Source organism: Panthera pardus, unplaced genomic scaffold, assembly GCF_024362965.1.
Source record: "Panthera pardus isolate Hobbes unplaced genomic scaffold, ASM2436296v1 HiC_scaffold_16, whole genome shotgun sequence".
Classification (NCBI taxonomy): Eukaryota; Metazoa; Chordata; class Mammalia; order Carnivora; family Felidae; genus Panthera; species Panthera pardus.
The window spans coordinates 13,318,058-13,326,262 of NW_026526721.1; the positions used below are offsets into that span (position 1 = coordinate 13,318,058).

The following is an 8,205-nucleotide window of genomic DNA, read 5'->3' on the forward strand; positions in this document are numbered from 1 at the left end:
ACTTGGTTAGCTCACTTGAAGCCCATGAGACAAAAGGGAGAGGGGGGGCTCCCTGGGTCTCTTTTATAGGGCATTTATCACATTCATGAGGACAGAGTCTTTCAGAGGCCTCCCCTAATACTAGCACATTGGAGCTTAGAATTTTGATATGTGAGTTTGACGGGAACACAAATATTTGGTCTTGAGCACGGTCCTAATGTACAAGAAGATCATTTAGCACCTTGAAAGCATTTACTGCTCCTCTTTTCTTTGCTTCTCATTCCAATAGTTACATGATGATTTGGGGTTAAATTGATGTTTCAGAGTTTACTTACTGTGATTATACAAAATGTCAGTTATCAGAAAGCCAAGTGGTCTACCATGGCTGTGTTTCCTTTTTTGTACAAGATTTGGCTCTTCCGGAAGATTGTAAGAATTTCTTTTTCCTAACAGTCCCTAGTACGCATCCTCCCCTTGTCACCTGGTTCATTATGTGGCACTCGGAGAAACAGAACCAATAAGAACAACAGGATATATATATGGAGAGAGACAGAGACAGAGAGATTTTTGAGAGAGATTTGGAGAGAGAGCTCACGTACAAAACTCAGGATGCAATTCCAGAAGCTAGAAGACAATAAGGCAGTGTCTTCAAAATTCTGAAGGCAAATTCTTTTTTTTTTTTTTAAGTTTATTTATTTATTTTGAGAGACAGAGCGAGCGGGGGAGGGGCGGAGAGAAAGGGAGAGAGAGAGAATCCCAAGCAGGCTCTACGCTGGCAGTGTGGAGCCCGACGTGGGGCTCAAACCCATGAACCATGAGATCATGACCTGAGCTAAACTCAAGAGTCAGATGCGCTCGACCAACCAAGCCACCCAGGTACCTTGAAGTCAAATTATTTTCAACCCAACATTCTATACATGATCAACCTAATTCTCAAATTTCTTATGCATATGATTTGTCTCTGTCTCAAAATCTGTCTCTCTCTGTCTCTCTGGTTCCCTCTCCCTCTCTCTCTGCCTTCAGGAACTTCCTTTGTCTGCAGAATTTGAAAATGCCATAATGACATGTCTTGTAGAGGTTTTTGTCTTCTTGCAGGGTGTGCAGTAGGCTCTTGTACCAGGATATTCAGTTCTCAATTCCTGAACCATCCTTGGAAGACTCAAGTTCATGAGCATTTTCTTGAATTTTTCTGTGGTAATTTCTATTTTCTCACTTCTTGCTACAATTTGTATGATTTGGATGATGACAACTCATGTATTTACCCTCTATAAGTTTTTTGTTGTTGTTTTTTAGTTTGTTTGCTTGTTTATCAGATCTCTTCTGTTTACTTGCTTTGTAATTTTTTTTCCCCTGGGATATTTCCACAATTTTATCTCTCAATGCATTGGTTGGGTTTTTATTTCAGGTATAAAATATTTTTAATAGAATATTGTGGGTTTTTTTAAGTTTATTTATTTTGAAAGAAAGAGAGAGAGGCAGAGAGAGAGGGAGAGAGACTCCCAAGCAGGGTCTGCACAATCAACCCAGAGCCCAACACAGGGCTCAGTCCCACAAACCATGAGATCATGACCTGAGCCAAAATCAAGAGTTGGATGCTTCACCAACTGAGCCATCCAGGCTCCCCACTAGTATATTGTTTTTATTTTAGGGACCCAATATTGTCTTCTTACTTCTCTGAAAAAAAACTGATTATGGATTTAAAATTTTTTGTTATTCTGTTCTCTGGTTTGTCTCTGTTGCCTTCCAAACTTCAAAACACATCTGTTTGGTTTTGGTCTTTGCTTTCATATTGGACAACAACTAATTGTGCTCATGGGACAGTGCTGGCCAGTGAGCCACAAAGGAAAGCAGCTAAGAACTGCTAGGGAAGTTTTTCCTCTCTTGGTAAGAGGGCAGTGTGACCTGTCCACTTCTTCTCATCTTCTTGCTTTGAGTTTAGATGAGATGCCTGAAGCCAGAGAAGTCATAAGGTGGTAGTTCTCAAAACTGTGGGGACCCCTGGGGATCCTCAAGAACTTTCAGGGGGGTCATCACAACTATTTTTTTTAATAAAAATTTGTTAAGTTTATTTATTCGTTTTGAGAGAGAGAAAGCACAGAAAGGCAGAGACAGAGAGGGTCAGAGAGAATCCCAAGCAGGCTCCGTGTGGAGCTCGACGTGGGGCTCAAACCCATGAGCGGCAAGTTCATGACCTGAACTGAAGTGGGACGCTCGACGGACTGAGCCACCCAGGTGGCCCAAAACTAGTTTAGCAATAATAGTAAGACTGTGTACAGTCACAGCTCGCCCCCCTGGAGTCTGTCTTTCCCTCGTGGCCTCGTCCGCGTTGTTTCCTATCACTCACGTCACGCTAACGACACGAATGTCTCTAACGACACGACCAGAGGATGATGCAGAGTCTTCTCCTCTGGCTTTGGTGAACTTCATTCAGCAAAGCCCACCCCACGCTGGCTTCAGTTGGGTGGGTGCGGGGAATCACCCTGTTGATGCGTTTGGTACAGATGGACGTTGTAGTAAACTGAACATTCTAGGCCTGTTTCGTGAGATCAGCTATTTTTTGTACACTTGGTATTCCGAACCTGTGGGCCAGACTTTACTTTATCCTGATGAAATTTCAAATGTTAGATTTCATCCATTATTCCAGCCTGTCAAGATATTTTCCAATCTTAATTCAATTGCCTGGGATGGCGTTGATCCCTCCGAGCTCCTGATAAGCCGCCATCGCAGCCCGCAAGCACTAACAGTACCAGACCGAAACGGACGTGCTCTGTGGCCGGCAGGCTGGTGCCCACAACCACTGCTCTGTTCAGATAAAGACAGAATGGATGGCGGAAGGGGGCCTAATCAAGGATTTGGTATTTAAAGGATAAAGTCTCCGATCCTTTTTTCTTGCACTTCTGGCTTTCAGTTCAAGGACTCAGTTTCTGGACCTTTACCCCAAAGTGTGTGGACCAGAGATGGGAGTTCTATTTTTTTTTTTTTTTAATGTTTATTTATTCTTGAGAGAGAGAGAGAGAGACAGAGTGTGAGCAGGCTCCAGGCTCTGAGATGTCAGCACAGAGCCCGATGCGGGGCTCGAACTCCCGAACCGGGAGATCATGACCTGAGCCGAAGTCAGACGCTTAACCGACTGAGCCACTCAGGCGCGCCCCCCCCCAGAGATGGGAGTTCTAAAGGAAAGTTTCCAATGCAAGTTTCTGAGAGGGCCCAGATATATTAAACATAGAAGTAGTGGCTTTCGGGACACCTGGATGGCTCAGTTGGTTAGGCGTCTGCCTCTTGATTTCTGCTCAGGTCATGACCTCCCAGTTCATGGGTTTGAGCCCCACATTGGGCTCTGTGCTGACAGCCCAGAGCCTGCATGGGATTCTCTCTCTCCCTCTCCCTCTGCTCCTCCCCAGCTTGTGCGCACACATTCCCTCACATGCTCTCTCTTTCTCTCTCAAAAATAAATAAGTATTAAAGAAGAGAGAGGTGATGGCTTTCTGGTCACTCTTTTTGACTTCCTTTTCTACCCCTAGAGTCACAAGAAACATGACCAGGATGGTAAGCTTTTCTTTTCTTTTTTTGTTTTTAATTGTTTTTTAATGTTTATTCTTTGAGAGAGTGAGAGACAGTGTGAGTGGGGGAGGGACAGAGAGAGAGGGACACACAGAATCCACAGCAGGCTCCAGGCTCTGAGCTGTCAACACACAGCCTGACGAGGGGCTCGAACCCACAGACTGTGAGAACATGACCTGAGCTGAAGTCGGACGCTCAACGGACTGGGCCACTCAGGTGCCCCGGGATGGTAGGCTTTTTGAGCTGCATTAGGCAGTGTACCAGAAATCAGCCACCTTAATTGTCCAAGTAGAGAAACTGAGGGGGCAGTGAAATCGAGTTCCTGGCCAGGTTCGCCCTGGGACAGGGTGATGGAGCCAGGACAGGAACCCCCATCCCTTTGCTCCACACTGAGCCATCTCAGTCAGGTCACCATGATCATGTTGCTGCTGCCACTTCCTAGAGAATTCATGTGCATCCAGAATCTGGGAGGAAACATTAGTCTCTTATGAAAATATGCAAGAATAGGGCACCTGGGTGACTCAGTCGAGTAAGCCTCCAACTTCGGCTCAGGTCATGATCTCATGGTTTGTGGGTTCAGGCCCCACGTCGGGCTCTGTGCTGACAGCTCGGAGCCTGGAGCCTGCTTCGGATTCTGTGTCTCCCTCTCTCTCTGCCCCTCCCCTGCTTGTGCTCTCTCTCGCTCTTAAAAATAAATACATAAACTTAAAACATGTTTTTAAAAATATACAAGGATAGATTATGACATAGAATGCAAAAATCACTTGGATTTTCAAGATGCAACAGGAGGATTCCAAGAAACGTGCATTTGCTAGTTGCTTGGGCCTGAGATGCCAAATCTCCCCAACAACACAAAAATAGATTCTTTTACCTCATGAAACAGTCTTGAAGCAGAGAAGTAAGACTTCAAATAGACATAATGAATGTAACAGCACGGTTTATAGAGACGTGTCAAAGGGAAGTACGTGGGGGGCATAGCCTTGTTTCCCTCATACTATATTTATTATGATTATGATTATGATTATTAGCTCTATAGAGAGTGTGATCAATGCACAGAACATAAAAAAAAATGCTTTCTTCCAGGTAAGAAGCTTTGTAAGGTGACCAGTATGCCATTGAGTCCTGTCTGTGATACACAGCTTCATTCATTTTACTTTATGAGGACGTCATCGGTCAGTTCTTGCAAAATTCCGAGGAGGCAGAAAGGCTGCTTGATTGAGACTCATTTCCCCTGGCTGTGGACTGACTTTATTATCCATAATTAATGGTGAGTAACTCGATAGATGGTATCCCTTTGTAAGCATGAATTTCTAACCAAAGAACATCTTTCAGCTCCGATCATTGTTCAATTGAATGTTGCCATGGGACTACAGCTATTTATTCCCGCACAGTGTTTTTCCAGAGAACTGTGATGTGGCTCTGGTGACAGAGTGTATGTTTCATAGCTATGCAATCCTTTTCTTTTTTCCTCTCTCTCTCTTATTTAACAAAGAGAAACAAAAGACCCTCACCATATGTGTAACATTTCCCATGAATACGTTAGAATGTCAGAAGGGAGACCGATGCCGGAAGATCCTGGCAGGGTAGAGGCCCCTCCTGACCGTTTCATTTCTGTTTTCATCTGGTGATGTGCTAGAAAGTAGATTTGACATGAAGAACCGAAGATCATCCAGAAATTGCTGAACACCCCGATCGTGTGCATCAGCGGTTCCAAACAGATACATCCTGGAATAATAAGCCCATGGGTTTTAGAGTAAATATGTTCCCTTTCTCCTCCTCAGTCAGGACCCTGGTGCCCGTCTATTTCACAATACAGATGTGCGTAGGGAACAGCTGTTGGGTTTGCCTGCCTTTTATTCATCCCGTCTTTTTCAGCTAAAACGCTTCAGTTTTCTTTTGGGGATCCACCCCTCTCCGGGGGTGACAGTCAAAGTGTATAACAACTGGAATGACATGGGTATTACCACACCCACACGATCGGAACGGATGCTGACCGTGACACCTGCTGAACCCAGATACGCTCATCAGATACTGTTTTGATGAGTCCTGACATCAAGATGCCCTGACCTTCCTTCTCTAAGGGCCAAGCATGGACCGAGCTAAGCCAAACAGACCCTCTGCCCTGAGAATTTGCATGCTGACAGGCAACACACACAACGGCCGAAAACATGTGGCACAGGTGGGTCCCAAACGTGTCGCCTGGAAATGCCAGCTTCTCGTGTACCCTGCTTCCCGTCCTTTCCAAGACCTCATTGTTCAGCTTTTCCTTTGTTCTATAAACTATATCCATTCAATAAATTTTATTTATTGACTTACTTATGTACTTCTTATTTATTGCTTATGTTGCACCCAGAATTCATTTCTGTTGCTTACCACCAAGGCACTCTAAGACAGTTATTCAGAAAGTAAGATATTAAAGCAAATTTTCTGCAGTGGGAATCCTGTTTCCCTGGGTCATTTTGTTATAAAATTGTAACAACGATCCTGTGGAAGGAAAAAAGCCTTCAAGAGAATAAGTAGGAAGTACGATAAAAATATAATTAAGAAAAGCAGGATCGTCGCGGGGGTGCGGGCAGGGGGAGCATGGGAGGCCTTAGTTTACTCCCTGGTGTGGCACAGGGCTTGACCAGGTGCAGCAGTAGCACTAAACTTTCCGTGAGTTGCTATTTCTACTTGTTTTGTTTGTTTGGTTTGTTTTTGTTTTTTTTGTTTGTAATTTCTTTAAAGTGGCTTTCTACTTCTAGGGGCACCTGACTGGCTCGGTCAGTGGAGCGTGCAACTCTCGATTTCAGGGTTTTGAGTTTGAGCCCCACGTTGGATGTAGAGATTACTTTTAAAAATTAAATTAATTTTTTAAATCTTTAAAAAATAATAATAGTAAGGGCACCTAGGTGGCTCAGTCAGTAAGCAACTGACTCTTGATTTCTGCTCAGGTCACGATCTCGTGCTTCGTGGGTTCAAGCCTTGCATCACGCTTTGCGCCTGCTTGGGATTCTCTTTCCCTTGCTCTCTGCCCCTCCCCCACTTGTCTGCATGTGAATGTGCTCGCTCTGTCTCAAAATAAATAAATAAACTTAAAAAAATAATAAAGTAGCTTTCCTTTTCTTTTTAAGTTTTTTCGTATATTTTGAGAGAAGGAGAGAGAGAGAGAGAGAGAGAGAGCAGGGTAGGGGCAGAGAGAGAGGGAGAGAAAGTCATAAGCAGGCTCCGCACTGTCAGCACAGAGCCAGATGGGGGGCTTGAACCCATGACCACAAGGTCGTAACCTGAGTCGAAATCAAAAGTCGAATGTTTAACCGACTGAGCCACCCAGGCGCCCCAGTAAAGTATGTTTCTCAGCTCTTAGTCACTAGATTAAATCTTCCAGAACATGTTTCTTGCCCTCTGAGGCACATACCATCACCTGGACGATCTCATAAGAATGCAGTCTGATTCTCCATTTCCAGCAAGCTCCCAGAGATGCCAGGACTGCTGGCCCAAGGACCACACTTGGAGCATCAAGGATCCAGGTTACAAGATTCCTTTCCAGCCCAGGTCTCCCAGATTCCTCACTTAGGGGTTGCAGACCACCTCCCTTTGTGTGTGCAGATAACACTTGCCATACCACCCCTAGCCAGCAGGTGTCACCAACGCACTCTAAGAGTCCCCGCTGGACTGATTTCCTTGCGGACCCGTTGATAGGTTCTGAAAGGACGCGAGCCAAGTTAACTTTCACAATCTCCAAAGTAAGCCTGTTCCATAGCATCTAGTTATAGTTTGAACCCGCAAGCAAAACGACCAATGAGGGGGATTCTCGGTAAATGTTTTTGTAACCATTTTTATTTCTGATGTTAAAATCATCTGTTCGAGCCTCACTGTGGAAATCTGACTCTTGACGCTTGTAAGGGGGAAGTTAGAGGTGCTTTAGCAAGGCTTGCAGCGGCTTGATATTTAGAGGGCTCTCTCATGCATTATCTTATTGCTAGAAGAACCTTCATAATTCACAGATTGGAAAAATAAAGGCACAGAGGGGAAAATGTAGTGACTTGTCCAGCGCAACAAAGATAGTGAGGGACAGAAATGAGATTCAAACTTGAAGTTCTGAATCCCTCCATCTTTTTTTTTAATGTTTATTTTTATTTTTGAGAGAGAGGAAGAGACAGAGGGTGAGTGGGGGAGGGGCAGAGAGAGAGGGAGACACAGAATACGAAACAGGCTCCAGGCTCTGAGCTGTCAGCACAGAGCCCGACGTGGGGCTCGAACTCACAAACCACGAGACCATGACCTGAGCTGAAGTTGGAAGCTTAACTGACTGAGCCACCCAGGCGCCCCCTTAATCCCTCCCTCTTTACCCTACTGTGGATGGACAAGCAAAAAGACTACCAGGGTTCTCTTCTGTATTAAACCTTGTTTGTTTGTTTTTTTTTCAACAAGATTGAAAGTTAGCTAATGTTTATCAGGAATCAGAACCCATAGTTCTGGACATAAATTCTCCCCAAATACAATGATGCACTTTGAATACCATTATCTGAGATTGCAAGGTTTCTATAAACATTGTATTTATTCGCTATAACCAAGGAGTCCCTGGCCCACATATTGTCACAGAGCTCCTTTTGAAAAATTTGAGAGGAGGTTGGACATTAGCAAAGAGGTAACATTTTGAGTAAATTCAAATTACGCCTGAGG

At 44.4% G+C, this 8,205-nt stretch overlaps 1 long non-coding RNA gene across 1 annotated transcript in view; it reads left to right on the top strand.

The window, feature by feature from the left end:
* LOC109249685 (uncharacterized) overlaps positions 1-5,855 on the top strand; it is a 73,940-nt gene extending 68,085 nt beyond the window's left edge. Inside the window, exons 3-4 of the long non-coding RNA XR_008422425.1 lie at positions 4,624-4,807; positions 5,416-5,855. This is a non-coding gene — a long non-coding RNA (uncharacterized LOC109249685). The remainder of the gene's footprint in view (positions 1-4,623; positions 4,808-5,415) is intronic.
* The last annotated feature ends 2,350 nt before the right edge of the window (positions 5,856-8,205 follow it).